This window comes from Vicugna pacos, chromosome 27, assembly GCF_048564905.1.
Source record: "Vicugna pacos chromosome 27, VicPac4, whole genome shotgun sequence".
NCBI lineage: Eukaryota > Metazoa > Chordata > Mammalia > Artiodactyla > Camelidae > Vicugna > Vicugna pacos.
The window spans coordinates 20,374,964-20,392,661 of record NC_133013.1 but is presented as its reverse complement, the minus strand read 5'-3'; the positions used below and the strand labels follow the sequence as shown (position 1 = coordinate 20,392,661).

General features: G+C 40.1%; 1 protein-coding gene across 4 annotated transcripts in view; it reads right to left on the bottom strand.

The window, feature by feature from the left end:
- The window catches only part of SH3GL3 (SH3 domain containing GRB2 like 3, endophilin A3), a 104,762-nt gene that overhangs the window by 51,352 nt on the left and 35,712 nt on the right, over positions 1 to 17,698 (bottom strand). The gene's annotated exons all lie outside the window — the stretch shown is intronic.

Sequence of the window (17,698 nt, the reverse complement as noted above, 5' to 3'; positions counted from 1 at the left end):
GGAAAACTGTCACTGTTTGTAGATGACATGATTTTATATATAGAAAATCCTAAAGACTACACTTAAAAACTATTAGAAATAATAAACAATATTGTATTTGTTTAGATTGTAGGGTACAAAATCAACATACAAAGATCTGTTGTATTTCTGTGTGCTAACAATGAGCTATCAGGAGAAATTAAGAAAACAACCCCATTTACAATCACAAGGAAAATAATAAAATAACTAGGAATAAACGGAGTACTAGTCAGCCATAAAAAAGATGAAATCTTGCATTTGTGACAACATGGATGGACCTTGCGGTTATTATGCTAAGTGAAATAAGTCAGATGGAGAAAGACAAATACTGTATGATTTCACTCGTTTGTGGAATATTAAAACAAAAACAAAACAAAATAATTGAACAAATCAGACAAAAACAAATTTGTGGATACACAGAATAGAGTAGTGGTTACCAGAGGGGAAAGGGCAGGAAGGGAGGGCAAAATGGGTAAAGGAGATCAACTATATAGTGATGAATAGAAACTAAATTTTTAGTGTTGAGCATATTGTAGGGTATATAGAACTAGAAATATAATGTGGTACACATAAAACATGTAATGTTATAAACAACATTACCTGACTTTTTAAAAAGTTAGCTATGACTAATATATTCAAGAACATAGATGACAAAGTAGATTTCCACCAAAGAACTGGAAAACAAAAAAAGAACAAATGAAAATTATAGGTAAAAAATTAAATAACTGAAATTAAAAATTCAAAAAGAGGGCTTAAACACTGCAAAGAAGAGAATATATGAATTGGAATTGGAGAATATGTCATTCCAAGTTGAAACATAAAGGGAAAGAGGATGGAAAATACAAAAAAAAAAAAAGAGCACTTAAACATATCAGACAGGGGAAACATCTAACATACATGTATTTTACAGTTCCAGAATGAGAGAACAGAGAAATGGAGAAGCAGCAATATTTAAAGAAAAGGTGGTCAAGAATTATTTGATGGAGTCAAAAGACCTCAAGCTACAGATTAAAGCTTTTCTATGAATCTCAAGAAGGATAAATATGATGAAAACCATATGTAGGTACAAGTCTTTTGCTAAAAACCAAAGACAGGGAAACTTAAAAACAATCAAAGAAAAATACACCTTACACTCAAAAAAGCAACACAAAAGATTGTCAGCTGACTCTGCCACAGAAGTCATGGAAGCCACAAGACAATGAAATCACATCTTTAAAGTTCTGAAAAAATACCTGCCAACCTAAAATTCTATTCTCAGTGACTACATCCTTCAAAAATGAAGGCAAAATTTTAAAAATAATCAGACAAAAAAATTGAGATAATTCCTCACCAAAAACACCAAAAGACACACTAAAGAAAGTTCTTCCAATAAAAGGAAAATATTTCAGAGGAAAACAATAAAGTGTAGATAGAAATGAAGAGAACTAGATAGAAAGTTAAATCTAAATGCATATTAACAGTTTAAAGCAATAATAGTATCTTATGAGGTTTTAAATACACGCAGAATTTTAAAACATGAAAACAGCACAAAAGCCACCACTGAAGAGGCAAGAGTTAAATTGTAATGAAGTTTTCTGTTGCTTGGAAATGATAAAGCACTGATTTAAGGAAGACACCACCACATTAAAAATGCATGTTGTAATCTCTAGGATTGCTTTTACAATCATGATAAATATATAACTGGCAAGCTGCTAGAGAAGCAAAATGCAATAATAAAAATGATTAATTTAAAAGAAGAAAGGAGATAGAAACAAGAATAAATGAGATGAATAGCGAACAATAACATAGCAGATTTAAATGAAAAAATATTACTTTAAATGTAAACGGACTAACTATTCTAATTAAAAGAAGCATTAGCCAAGACTATACAATATGAGATTACACACTATATTCTACCTGTAAGACACGTACGTTAACTATGATATGGAAGGAAAATAAACAGATGTTAAAAGATATATCAGACAAACACATCTACAACAACAAAAAAATCTTGAGAAGCTATAGTAATATTATATGAAATATACCTTTTAGACAAAAACATTATTACCAGAATAAAGAAGGACATTAAAAACTATAAAAAGTCAATTAAAAAGAAAGCTCTAACAATCCTAAATCTGTATGGACATAATAACATAGCCTCAAAATGTATAAAGCAAAGTCTTTTAAAACTAAAACTGGGGATAAACAATTCCAAATATTTTTATATTTTAACACAACTCTCTCAGTAACTGATACAACAAACAAAAAAAAATCAGTAGAATGACTTGACTTGAACAATCTAATGGACAGATGTAAAACATTGCAGCAAAAACGACAGAATAAAAAGTGTTTTCAAGTAAACATGGAACATTTACCAAAACAAACCATATGCTGAATCATAAAACACATCTCCAACAAGGTCAAAGTCTAAAACCATTCAGAGTGTGTTCTCTGACCACAGTGAAATTAATATGGAAATTAATATCTGAAAAATGTTCCAAATATTTGGAAATTAAACAAGTTTAACCTGAATCAAAGATGAAATCACTATGGGTACTAGAAAGTATTTTTAAATAAGTAATACCAATATATAGATATAATCTAAGTTTGTGGGATGGAGCTAAAGGTGTTCTCAGAGGAGATTTTCCAGCTCTAAATCACTAGTTCTCAAAGTCTTTGATTTCAGAATCCCCTTATATTCTTAAAAATAATTTAGGATCCCTAGCCATATACCATAGATCAAAAACAATTCCTCAGTGATCTTAAAATAAATGTCAAAGTTAAACCTTAAAAGATTCTAAACATTAACATAACCTTGGGATAAGAGATATCTCAACCAGTTCCCAAAATACTAACTATAAAGAAAAAGATTGATACGTCATAATTCGTTAAAAATAAGAGAAGAATAAGACAGTGGAAAATCAAGCCACAGAGTAGAAGATATTTTCAACACATTTATCTGACAAAAAAATCACATTCCGGTATTTAAAAGAATTCCTACTAGTCACTAAGAGAAAGGCAACATACTCAATATTTTTTAGAACAGGGAAAAGCCTCGTGGAGACAACTTCACAAAAAGGGGATATCCAAATAGCAAATAAGTATATGGAAATATTTCCACCTCATTATCGTCATGGAAATACAAATTAAACCTCAATGAGATGCCACTACATCTCTACCAGAATGGCTACAATTATTTTAAAACAAAAACACAGAAGTGCTTCTGGGGATTAGCAGAGCAACAAGAACACTTACACACTGTTGGTGGGAGTATACATTGGTATGACTACTTTGCAAAACAGTTTGGCAGAATCTACTAAAACTGAGTACATAAATAGCCATACCCTATGACTCACACCCATTCCTAGGTAAATATCCAGCAGAAATTCCTCCTATGTGCACCAAAATTCACGTACAAGCAGCATTATGCATAATAAGCCCAAACTGGCAACAACTCAAAGGTCTATGTTAATAGTAGGATCAATAACTACAACCCAATTATTTCTTTCATGCAGTACTGTACAGCAGTTAAAAACAAAGAACTACACCTGCCACATGCAACAACATGGGTAGATTTCAGACATAAAACTGAATGAAAGAAGTTCATGCTGTGTGATTCTAATTACATAAAGTTCAAAAATAAAAGAAAACATACTGTATTATTCCATTAATATAAAATTTAAAAACAAGAAAAACTAACCCATGATGACAGAAGTCAACGTAGCGGTTACCTTTAAGTTAGGGTTACCAGGAAGTCTGCCAGGGAGCTGTTCATGTTTGGTATTGTGAGCTGGTTATGTGGAAGTGTTTGCTTTGTTAAAATACATCAAGCTGTGTATGTATGACCTGTCACCTCCCTGTCCATATGTTTTATTTCAGTAAAAATGTTTAGTCTTCCCTCCCGTGAATCCTGCATTCAATCTTTTCAACATTTGCATATATGTATTTATCATGATTTATTTATCTACAGGAAGCTTAACAAACAAAGCTGGCCCACTTCATCCTCCCCTGTCTGAATAGTGGAAATAATGTTCATGTCTGACTAGCCATATCTGCAAGTAGAATTGTGACTAAACTATACAGAATCAAATAGTCTATATTCAAAAGAACAAAAAGCCCGAGGGTTATTATGTGGCAACTATGTCTCCTGTACCCTGAATGCCCCTTCAAGTTTAATCATTATAGCAGCAGGATAAAGAAATTAATGTCAATAAGTGGAAGTAGATAGATAACATATAGAAAATGTCGCAGACATTGAATCAAGATGGTGAACTGAATACCCACCCCTTCCTCTCCACTGTACCAAATATCTTTAAATAAACTTGAATATATACATATTGAGAAGAGGCATATGACACATGCATAACAGTGCTGAAAAACAAAAATGGTGCCAGCAGCAGATCAGAAATGGTGAGAAATTCCTAGAAGACAGAAAGCAGATGGGATCAGAGCTGAGGAAATAGCAGAGCAATATATACATGGTAGAAAACTGCTCCAAGATAAAAATTAATAGAGAGAAATTCTGAGTCTAAATAAAGTGAACATAAGAAGAACGGAGTGAGCCCTCAGGGAATCATCAGGAGACTTGATAAAAGAACTGTATAGAAAGCAACAAGGATCAGTGGACGCCCTCCAGCTCCACCCCTGTGCCCACCGGTACACCGGAGGGCAGAGATTCTGCAGTTACACCATCTTGGTCCACACCCCTGCCCCACTGCTGATTATGTATATGGATTATAACTCATATACTAGGGTTAACATGAAAGAATAGCATCAGACACTGTTAAGTCCCATTAAATATTAGCCATAAATAATATCAACTGACCAACACGCAGCTAGAATTTTTGTTCTGCACCTACACTCGAGAGAGTGGACTATTATAATCAGATGGGCCCCAAAATGGGTGTAAAAATCCTAGATATGCTATAGAACCTTTCAAACATCCCAACAACCTTCCTGCTTGTCCCCTGCGGCTACTCACTCTATCGTAAAACCCACCAAGTAACAAACCTCCCAGCTACACTCACTCCTTCCAATAAGAAGACTCTTAGGCAAACAGACAAAACCTAAGCCAGCCACCCACCAAGCTGGACTTAGTCCTTCCTTCTTATCGACTGACAACCAGGAATCACAGAAATTGGAGGAAAACAAGGAGAGTAAGAGGAAATATCACAGAGGAAACTTTAACATGATCCAAAGGAAATAGAGATAATCAAGGCATAGAGGACAACTTCTAAAAGTTCTCATTAATGCCCACAGACACATTTGAGAAGATAGCATATGCATTAAACAAGAAATGGCTACAATGAAAAAGGAGCAATCAGAAAGAAAAAAAACTAAATAAAAAAGTATGAGCACTTAATGGACAAAGCTGAAATATGAATTGCTTATTGGGAAGACAGAGTCCCAGACTCTACAGTAAGAAAACAAAAGATGAGAAGCAGAAAGAAGCAGTTTTGGCCCAACCCTCTCTTGGCTGAGCATGCCCAGGACCACCCACCTTCTGGATGCCCCACCCGCTGTGTATCAGCAACGTCTGATGTCATCAGGCTTGGCCTGGCTTTGGGCTTTCCGCAGGAGCTGATTCTAAACTGTGGGTCCACTATGGGAAACAAGGTGACAACTGGAGCAAAACTTCCCAGTCTGCACAAAGGCTGACCCCTCTCAGCTCTCACATCTGGAAACTGGAGGCTCTTACGGAGGGTGGGGACTAGCGGAATCACTCCTATTTACTTTTTGCACACCCTACCTTTTTCTGGAAAAGATTATCTGTGATTTGGCCGAGGTAGCCTCTTGTAGTTTGCACCACATCCAACAGAACGTCCTCCAAGCTGGTGGCATGCGGGTGCAAGACTTCTCTAATTTCCAGCACTAACGTCGGTTTCCATCCCTTTTTATATTCCTTTGGCCATTTCCAATGAGGGCTGATGGAGGAGGCTGACATTTTCCCCCCATAATTTATGTTTTCTTAAAAGTTTGCCAGTGTGTACTCAAGCCAATGATTATTAGTTGTAGGCTTCTATGAGTCTGACTTTTTTAAAAATTTGATTCTAACTGGTATTTTCTATTTGATCCTTTCACAGAAAAATGTAAAATTCTCTTTGTAGAGACCCTGCATGGTTAAGACAGAGTCTTTGGGGGAATGTAATTCATCATGAAGGTCACTCTCTTTCTGGGAACTTTTGTTCCCAGAACCCATTCGTGCATGGTGGACAGAGAGGGTTTCAATGTGTTTGGGAGGAATAACTCTTCTCCTTTCTTCCTTTGTGGGATTTGTTCCGTTGGGCACTCTTTTCATTGACCTAGGTACACAAAGATCTGCTAAGGACAATGTCAAGTATAAAAGTTATAAAAGGCGAATTATAAAAGGTCAGATGGGAGAATGATAAAATGAGCTTTGACCCACAAGAAAGAGTTGGGCTGGAAAAATGTATTCCATTCTCCTTAAGCCATCTTACTGCCCGTTCTAGGAAAATTTCATCACCTTCAAAAGGAGGTAGGAAGTTGACAATGAGTATGTTTTATTCCTAATGCTAACCAAGCAATAGCAGTCTAAAGAGAGTTCTAAGATAAATGATATATTCGGGTTTTTTAATGTATAAGCAGGAACTCCTTGTTTTAAATAAAGAATTGTATAACAGACTTGACCTATGATAGCTTCTGTTCTTTCATATAAACTGCATTTTTGAGAACTGAAAAAAATGAAAAATACAAAATGTAAAATATTACCAAATCTTATTAAAATTTTCACCTAATTATAAAAATTGAAAGCAATGGTTCCCCCTGTTCCTGCTATGATCACTGTTAACAGCCTAGGACAATTCTTCCCCATCTTTTCCCTAAATTTACACACACACACACACTTCACAAAAGTATGTTTTACAAAAGTAACAATAAGTTATACACAAATGTCTGCAACCACCCCCAGAGAGGAGACCTTTGCATTCGGGCAAAATTGAGTGCCCTCTAGGCACCAAACTAAATATAGTATTTGGGTGTCAATTTATTCCCTTCTCAGTCTTTTGGAGATATTGCAAGTTCACTGTTTAATGTTGCTGAGAAAAGTCTGAGAGAGGGATTTTCGGTAACTCTTTTCTGACTTACTTGTTTTTAGAATTCTTTATCCTAGAAAAAAATTAGTATCTACTTTATAACGTCAAATGTTTTTCTTTTCCTCATTAGTTTTTCTTGGTCTGCATGAAACCTCTGTGAGTTGCAGAATCAGGTCAACAGGTCGGCGAATTTTTAAAAATCTACAGACAGAAGCAAAGAACCAGAGCATTTTGGCTTAAGTTAGAGAGAGGAGAAATGACTGCACCCCCAAACTCAGGGCAGATCAAAGGTCAGCACACGCGGGGACCAGAAGTAGGGCCCAAGGTATGAAGAGGACCCTCCCCAAAAGGATCCTGAAAAAGAAGTTTAGTGTCCCCAGAAGGCTCCATTTAAACTGCTCTCACCAATGACCTACTTTCTAAATCCCCCAAATAAATGTCAGCTCTTAGCTTACATGGGCTCTCTGGGCATTCTGACTCTATTGACCAACCTCTTTTTCAAAGTACCTCTCTTCTTGGCCTGTGTGACGTAAGTCTCTTCCCTTTCCTGTCTGGACACTCCTGAATTAACTCTAATTTCTTTTTCTCATCCAACACACACTCCTCCACCCCACCCCCTAATTAATCAGCCTCCAAGTCCTATCATCCTACATCCCAAATATGTCTTGATTCCATTTCCTTCTCTCCATTCCCATTCGCACATCCTCAGTTCAGGCCACCAGCATCTCAGCCCTGAACTACTCTGTCAGCCTCCTACCTGGGTTCCTCAACTCCCTCCTCCACACTGCTGCCGGGGAGCTAGCCAGAGCACCAACTGAATAATGTCATTCCCCACACTGATTCAATGGCTCCCTACAGCCTTTAAAATAAAACCCATACTCCTTAACACAGTGCACCATACCCTCCGTGACCTGGCTGCCCCTTGTGGCTCTCCCACCCCATTCAGAGCCATGCCTCCACCCCTAAATTCTTGGTCCCTCAGAAGCATCCTGTTCTTTCCTGCCTTTGTACATGCTATTCCCATTGCCTTGGAAGGCTTTTCCCACCTAGCTAACCCCTAACAAGACCTTCAAGGCTTAGTTCAAGTGTCTCACTGAGACGTTTTGCCTGTCTCCCGAGACCTAGTTGGGCGCCTCTCCCGTGGATCCCCTTACGCGCTAACACAGCACCTACTATGCTGTGCTCCCAGCCAGCCTCCTGCAGGGGCCTGTGAGGTTCTCGGAGCAGGATCTTGTCTGTCTTACTCGTTATGGTACCCCCAGCACTAGAACAATGCACACCAAACAGGAGGCCTCCTGGCAAGTAACTGCCCCCACAAAATGTACTGAAGGCCACTGAAATCATCTGTGGAAATGTTAAGGATATTGTTTGAATTTCTATTAGTGACACTTCTCTAATAAAAGTACAGTAAAACTTGGTTCTGAATGATAGCAAGGAAATAAACCATAGTATCTCCAAACATGTGACCTCTTGGCCTAGAGACCTTCAGTGAAGTTAAGAAGATTTAAAAAAAAAAAAATCATCATACAGTTGCTGGATGGCAGTAACAGAAAAGCATGATGATTAATTGAAGGAAAGCAAATCTGCTCTTTTCATAACTTCAAGATAAGGGAATAAAGCACAAAATTAGTAACATTATGATTCTGTCTGGGTCACTTTCCAAGAGTTATATGGGAAACAGTCTCAGAAAGTTGAAAAAAAATCCTCCTATAAGAACAAAACAGCTGAACAGAAAGTTACAGGTGAAAGGCATGAATCCATATGACTTCTCTTTGGAAATGGGGACATAACATCTTTCCTGACAAAACAACAAAGAAAACAGCATCTAGATTTTTTCTAAGCCAGTGGGTCAGCAGCTTGTAAGTGCCGAAGCTTTAAGGAGAAAAGGCTGATTCACCCACAATTTTGCAAATAAAAGCCTCCAGGCCACAAAGGCCCCATAGAACTCCCTAGCTGTGCACGTGACCCACTGTCACCTCCTCTCAGGCTGACCTTACTCATGCCCTGACACTCAAGAAGAGCCAAACTTGAGTGAAACTTCAAAACAGGTGGAGAAGAAATCATCTTATATAGTGTAATCACTTTCCATAGTCTTTCTCACATCCCCTGGCCTTTGCTGTTTGGTTAAATTTAACATCGCTGAAGACCAAATATGACCTTCCCCAGTCACTGTTCTGGAAGGTTTTGGTGGTCACCGGGGCGGTGGTTGCTTTTGCCCACACGTGGGTCTCAGGGAGGAGAATCCTGACTGATTTCACACTCAGCTGGTTTTGGAGATCTGAGGTCACAAAGAGATGAGAAGGATAAGAGCAAAACAAAACCAAAACAAAGCAAAATAAACCCACCAGATGCATAAATTAAGGTCGGGTCTGTATCGGGAGCTGAGGGCCAGAACATTCCCAGGATTTCACAAAAGCTCCCAAAGCTTGGCCACAGGGAGCAAATAAAAACCTGCTAACATGGACGAATTCACAATGCAGAAGCTAAGGTGGAAAGGCTTCACTGCTGCTTAGAGTGCTTGGCTCCTCCACCCTCTTCAGCAAGGTGCCCTCATATGAAAAACGCCAATCTCAGGCAGGCTCCTGGGCCACGCAACTCACGACCTTGGTCTCTTCTCCAAAGGGCCTCCGCTCCCCTCCTGGGCGCCCACCCTGCACTTCCTCAGCAAACCCTCCCACGCAACTCTGCCCTTCCAAACTCTTCCCAGGACATCTTAAAGTACTCACTTATTTCCATGATGTCATTTGAGCTCAAGGCTAAAGGACTAAAATCAAGTGAGACGTCATTGATATTGTAGCAAATAAATAGTAACAATACAATGTACAGTTGGTCTATTTTGAGATGCTGATAAGGGAAAAGAAAAGGTAGAAATGAATGTTACATTCTTTGCCTTACCATGAAAACCTTCACAACCTTGCTCAACACTTTACAACGGTACTTCCTTTCTGGGATGTGTATTCCCAAAAAATTATGTGTAAATCTGTTTTTCATAATTCAAAACACATTTTTAATTTACTTTAGAATCTTGTTAGAGGCATCTTCAAAGAACCCCTTTAGTAAAATGAAAAAGTGCTAATGATATAAAAATCTCCCTTACATCTATTTGTCATATAAATTTAGATTTGGGTATATCAGCTGTTCTCAAAACGTGGACCATATCTATGGTTTGGAGGGAAAGAAAGGAAACTATTTCAGTTCTTCAGATTTTCCTTTTCCTTTCAGTCTCTGTCAGTATCCATCAAGTAGCAGCAAAAGCCCCAGCACACAGCCTTTCCTTTTTTTCTTTCACTTACTAATTTTTTTAATTGGGGTACAGTTGATTTACAATAGTATATTAGTTTTAAATGTAAGACATAGTGATTCAAAATTTTTATAAGATTATACTCTTCTAAAAATAAAAAAAACTCTACTTACAGTTATTATAAAATATTGACTCTATTCCCTGTGCCATACAATATATCCTTGTAGCTTACTTACTTTATCCAGTAGTCATTTTTTTTCAGTTGTACTTGCTCTTACCCGCACAGGCTACAGTCATGCAGCCTTTTTTCTTCGGCTATAAGATAATGTATTACATACTAACCAATAATCTCCTATAACAATGGCACGCAGGAGGTTTTATTGGATACTTTAATCAGGAAAAGACCTTTCTGTGATCTCAAAGCAGATTTCAGAGGCTCCATATATTTTGCCTCTTCTCAGCCAGACTGAAATTACTGGCTCAGAAAATTTAGTTATCTTGCTTTTTAAAAAGCAGCTATAATGACAAAGCAAGAAAAGAAACTCAATGGATCAAACTCAATTCCAGAGGCAAATCAAGGCAGCAACACTAGTGTGATCACAGCACATGTGCAATGCCTAAGTCAGGTCCAAGAAACCTGCAGAGACGAGGACAGCAAAAACCGGCGTCCTCCTCCACCAGCCCTGCAGCAAAGGACAGGAAGAGTGTGGACTGACTGCCCGAATCACATTTGTGGAAGATGTCCTTTGGGGGAGATTGCCCCTAAAAAGCAGCACTTTGGGATCTGCAGTTTCAACTTGCATCATGGTTGTTGCAACTGCGTTCCACTACAGCACAATTAAGTAACACCGAGATGAAAGTTGCAAGCAAATAACAGCTCAAAAAAGAGCTTTCCATCAGGATGTTTCTCTTTTTTTTTTTTTCTATTAGAATGGTCTCTCCTGCCCTTGCAGACTCCTCTCACTTTGAAAATGTTGAGGAGCCCCCTCCAAGGACTGATTTCAACTTTTCCCTCATCTCTTCTCACTCCTCCATTCTCTCCTGGGAAATTAAATACAGTCTCAAAAGCGTCCCTTGCATCAGGCACCCAAATTATTATCTTTAGCCCCAATTCACTCTCCTGGAGTTCCAGATCCACATATCCAGCTGCCTCCTGAATATCCCCAAACGCTCCATACTAAGCGCATCATTTCCCTCTTTCCCTCTGCACCTGTTCCTTCCTTGCCCACCTGCCCAGACAGCCCCAGCTTCCCAGGTGATGAGAGGAGAGGCTACAACGAGACCTCAGATGATACAGCTTCTGGCTTTGACCTCAAAAGTGCATGTACATCCCAAACTAATTCAACTTGACTTTGGAAAGTAATCAGAGAGATAACAAACAGCAAACACTGCCCCAGAACCTCCTTCCAGGGTCAGCACCACTGGCCTCCACTAGCCTCAGCTTGGACACAGCCCCTGCTGAGGGGCTGGGACGTCACAGAGAGAAACCAGGGAGCTGACCACCACTCCACAGTGACCCAGAATCGGCAATAAAATGAGCATTACAATTTTTGTACTGTTGTAGGATGTTCTAATCTGAACAATCTGCTGCTCAGAATCTGTGCCGGTTGTCTATTGTCTCTCAGCCGCAACCCCACCCCTCTGCGTCTACTCGGTGACACTGGGGCTATTGCTCTGCAATCTACATTCCTCAGGCTTCCATGTCGCTGGCTTCTAGTTAGGTTCTGACAGTGGAAAGTGGGAGGAGTGGGGAAGGGCTCTGTTCCTGCTTCCGCCTCTGTCAGCATCCATTTAGCATCGTAAAAGCCCCAGCACCCAATCTTTGCACTTCTGGCACCAGCACTGGGGTGTCATCTTGGGGATTCAAGACCCAGCTCTCCCCACCCTCTCAGGGCAGAGCCCACCCACGGCAGTCCCTCCTCTGACCTCGCAGGTTCTGAGATCACAGTTCTTCCCTTTGTCCCCCAGCACCTTGAGGTAGCAGCTGCTTCCTGAAGTTACCGATCTCTGAATTACTTCAGTATCCACTTTTGTTCTTTCAGGCTTCAAACCCCTGTATAGTCAGAAATTCCTCTTATTTGAAACACTTAGCATGGTTTCTGTATCTTAAATGGACCCTGAATTATGACACAAAATTTCTTTTGCTCTGTGGTTTGTTTTCTTTTGTTACAGATTTTATACTTTGCTCACAAAATAGCACTTTCCACCCAGAAGTCTGTACATTTGGTTACCATTTATTCTGCCAAGGAGACTACTTTTCAGAGTGGAAATGGAAGAACGCAGATCAGTAAGAGGAATCTGAAACCTCAAAAAGAGGCCAGCTGGACGTGCAGATAATTCTAGGTCCATGATCCATATAACTCAACTTTCAGATTCTAAATTCAACTTTATACTGAATATGTAACAGGTTAAGAGAAATACAGGCCTATTTCAAATGTCCTGTTTGTCTCTCTATGGACACAAACATATTTTAAGATCTGATGAAGAAGACCACCCCAGACCCCTCTCCCTCCTTTGGCCCCTTCCCCAAGAACACACATCCTACGGAGTGCTGTCCTTTCTGCCTCCAGTTGCAGGAACCCCAGTCTAACTCAGCAGCACCTGTCCCCTAGAAGAGAGCAGTCTCCCACTTTACCAGTACGTGATGCTGGGATAATTGCATGAAATTAAAAATCAACATGGAAAATGACAGAACTTACTTCCCACCACAGACACATCAGTAACAGGTGGACGGCACTTTTGGGAGATAACTTTCCCTAGGTCTCTCATGTTTCTACAAGTCTTGTCAGTAGAGGCTTTGCTCCCTTTGTTCCAGACTATCTTTTCAAAGATGTCTATAGAGTAACCTGTCTTAGAAGATATGATGTCTCTCTGCAGGGAGAAGGACAGGAAAATAAAGAGGAGGTCTCCCTTTGAAGCAAAAGCCAGGCAGGCTTACTGCCCACAAGGAAAGCCTTAGCTCGCCTGGGCTTGGGGTTCCTCTCCTATAAGACAACCTCCTTCATGTACAGGAGTCACCTGGGCCTCTTCACATTTGTCCTGTGGGACTCTGCACTCAGGAACTGGCACAAGAAAATTCTGCTACTCTGGCTGCTGCTATTTTTGTGAGGAATAAAGTCATTTGTCTCTGACCCTGCAGCCTTGTGTCTTTTGCAGCACTCATGGAACTGAGCAGGGTAACTTGTTAGCTTACAAGCGGGGTAAAATTTCAGGCCCTCTACCGTTCTTAGCATACATGACTAAGTGCGAAAACAGAAACCATCGAGCTTTAAAAGATGAAATAAAGAATAGCTTCGTAATCTAGAATTGGGAAAGATGTCTTAAAAAGAATAGATAAAAGCACTTACCACAGAGGGAAAAATAGATCAATTTGACTACATTAAAATTAAGCACTTCCATTCATCAACAGACACTATTAGGGCAGTGGAGAAGATGGTCACAATAATTAATAACACTGAGATACGACTGACAAAGGCTTATATCCAGAATGAATATATACCCTATAAATCAATATGAAAAAGACAGAAAATCCAATAGGAAGATGTGCAAAACAGTTGAGTAGACCCTTCACAAAAAAGGAAATACAAATGGCCAATACACATATGAAAAAGCATTCAACCTCATTCAAAATCAGAGAAATACAAACTAAAATGAAAACCACCATGGAAAATCATTTCAGAATAAAGTTTGGCATTATTTAGTAACGTATATCATACGACCCAGCAAGCAATTCACAGCAGGATTATCTGTAACAGCCCAAAATGGAAAACAACCCAGAAGTCCACCAACAGGAGAACGAATAAATTAGGTATTCTATATCGTGATAAAAATGAGCTACAGCGACACAGAACAGCATGGATGGCTCTGAAAAAATAAATCGTGAGTGAAAAGAAGTCAAACATAAAAGAAAATACAGAACGTGGCTTTGTTTTTATAAGTTAAAAAAATAGGTGAGAGTAATTCATTGTATTTAGGGATATTTTTAGGTTATACAATTGTAAATAAAAGCAGTAAGTGACTGCTATATAAGAGAATAGTAATTGCTAGGGAGAGAGGAGTATATCTGTCTTAAAGGCCACAAGGGGAAAGGGGGGGTCTGGGCGCTAGCAATGTTCTATTTCTTGTCCTTGATGGGATTACTCGAGTGTTCAGTTTATAGATAAACCAACAATCTGCACACTTATGTTTTATATCCTTAAAAATTAGTACACATACACACACACACACAAAGACTGAAGAAACAATATCCAGGTCATGAAATTGAACACTGCCAGCAAACCAGAAGTCCCACATACCCCCTTCCAACACAACCTCGTCCCTCCCCTCACAGGTTGTCACAATCCTCACTTTTCACCCCTACGTGTACACTATTAAACACTACGGTTTACCCTGGTCAGCTTTTGATCTTTACGTAAATGAACTCAACTGAATATTGGCATTTGAGTCTGAAAACTGTTCCTGATAAATCAAGTAATTACTGTGATGTGTCTGCTTCTTTGAACATAACAATATCATATAGTGAATTAAACATGGTTCAGTTGAAACAGAGATAACGCACTAGAACTTTACAAGTCTGTGTGAAATCATGATGAGAACGCCAAATTAGATCAAGCAAAAGAACATTATCCATGACATTAACTCAGTGGTGTTCATTTGAATTTTATTGGGTTAGTAGTTTTGTTTGAAATAAGTTTGGAGTTTATACTTGTCTTAAAGCTATAAGCGTAAGTTAACATTTAGTTTTATGTTCATTCATATTTAAGTAACAATATAACAAAGCTAAATTTAACTCAACACAAGAAGCTTTTTATAAAAGGGGGGACATTAGTTCACACAGGTTTGAGAAACCCTGCCTAGGAATTAACTCTCATTTCTCCATCTCACCCTCCTACCTGCACCCTACCCCACCCTCACCCCAAGACAAACACACAGCTTGCTACCTACAGCCAGGTGCTTTCAAGCAAAACACTTTCCAAACCACCCGTGTCATCTCTGTGAAGTTATGTCAGGCCCTCTGCCTGTTAGCTTTGGAATTCATTCTGATTCCATTTGTCACACAGGTGATCAAAGCTAGGGACTAAAATATAGCACAAGCAATTAAGCAAAGTGTGAAAACAGTTTATTTGGGCCAGGTGACAGTTCTTTGAAATGCTAAAAACAATTATCCACAGCTCACACTTGGGCATCGCTGCTGCTAAATGATGAACTCAAGTGCAGGAAGCCTATTGCTGCTATAAAAAATTACCAAGAATTTAGGGGCTTAAAACAACACAGATTTATTTCCTTACAGTTCTGGAGGTCAGAAGTCAAAAATCAGGGCTCACATTAGGTGCTGGCAGGGCTGGTTCCTTTTGGAGGTTCTAGGGGAGAATCCATGTCTTTGCCTTTTCCACCTTCTGAAGGTCACCTTCACTCGCATCCCTTGGCCCCAACCCCTTCCTCACTTCACTCAAATCTCTTATTCCCATCTTTACTTTACCTTCTCTTCTGTCCTGCCTCTGTCTTACCAAGGACCCCCATGACTGCATCAGACCCAACCAGGTAACCCAAGGTAATGCCCTCATCTCAAGACAGTTAACTTAATCACGACTGCAAAGTCCCTTTGCCAGAGAAAGTAACATTCACAGGCTCCAGGCATTGGCACACGCTCAGGTAGCAGAAGTCTGACCCGTGACACCTGTGACTAGGAGGAGCCCACTTCTCCTCTGCTTACATTTCAAGGGTTCAAAAGAGGCACACAAACTCCCGACCTAAAAGCAATCTGTTTCCACGTGAATGGATTCTAAATTACTGTGGTATAATAAGAAATATGCAAGGCTTTTGTCCCTGGTTTCCTAAAACCTCTGGAATTTCCTGAGTGATGGGACTGTCCTTTGTCATTCTTTACGAGTCCCTTTTGAGTACATCTGAGTCTATGCTGAGGATGACTTAAGGTGGGGCCCCTAGACAGCTCAGGATGGGGCTGGTCACCAGAAAGACCAAGTGAGTAGAAGGCTGGAATTTTCCATCCCAACCCTTTGATCTCCAAGGGAGGGGAGGGGGGCTGGAGTTAGAATCAATCATTAATGGCCAATGATTTAGCCCATTGTGACAGATGTGTAAACCGCAAAGAGCAGAGCAGCGAAAAGTAAGTCTACAGCAGAGTGAGAGGGTTGGGCTCTGGGCAGATAGGAAAGACTTAATAAAGGAAGCAGGGTAGGAATTCTGCCTTGGAGAATTCATAGCATTTGGAGGCGCTAAGAGGAGGGGAAAGGGTGTTTCCAGATGAAAGAAAGCATGAGCTAAGGTACCAAAAAGCAGATACGAGCCTGTCGAAGGACAAAGGTGACTCATCCAGCGTGGCTCAACAGTTTAGGTAGATGTGGGGCTCAAAGGGGAGGTTGAGTAAGATCATGAAAGCTCTGACACCATGTCATATTATTGCCTAGTCTTTATTCCCTAGTCATGAGTGATCTTTCAGAAAACAAATTCCTTTTCATTACCAAGTAACAAACATCCCACACATTTAATGTTCAAAACCTTGACCTAGTTCTATCTCAATTACACAGCTTCTCAAAGACCCTCTGAGCGCTAAGCTGGGATTAATGGACCTGGGTGGAAAGCAGAACTGGGAAGACATCACAAACACACCCAGCAGAGAAGCACAGATTTACAACAGGGAAAGTACAACTGTTGTGCAAGTCAAACTCCGACTGTCATCACGCAGTGGCTGAAATCTGTCTGAAAAGGAGAATCTGGATTTGTCATGAGGACCGATGCTACGGAGACATGCTTTTAAAGGAATGTTTTCAAACTGCTCTGAAGTTAAGAAGGAAAGGAGAGAAAACCTTTGTTAAATGTGAGAAGCAGGGAAAATGTTGCCAGCTGCTCCTTGATCTAGTTAACAAGGATTCTCTGAGTGTTCTTCTGCAGAATAACACCTTATCTGGAGGGAGCTGGTGGGGAGAGAGACAGAGTGAGGTGACAGCCAGGCAAAGGTGGGGAAACACAATGCTGATTACATTGTGACTGTGTGTGTGTGCATGTGTGTGTGTGTGTGTGTGTGTGCGCACACGAGAGAGCTAGAGAGAGAGAGGGAGAGAAAGAGAGAGGCTGGGGGCGACAAGCAAGGGGACAAAGGGAAGGAGAAAGAGAAGGGGGATGGAGGAGGGAGGGAGGGAAGGAGGCAAGGGGAGGGGGAGAAGAGAGAAGGCGTGAAGGTCAGGGAGAGGGTGCTGGTGTCCGACTACACTGTTGGGCGCCTTTTGCTTGCCTTCCCTCACAGAGAGGGAAGTTAGAGGGGCTTTCTAAGTCTAAGCTGCGGGAGAGCCTAACGCGAACCCATCAGAACCAGGAGCAGCTTTTCAGACACCAGTAACAAGGAGAGCATTTGCTTTCAAGCCCTGGCCGCTGCTCAAAAGCAAATTCT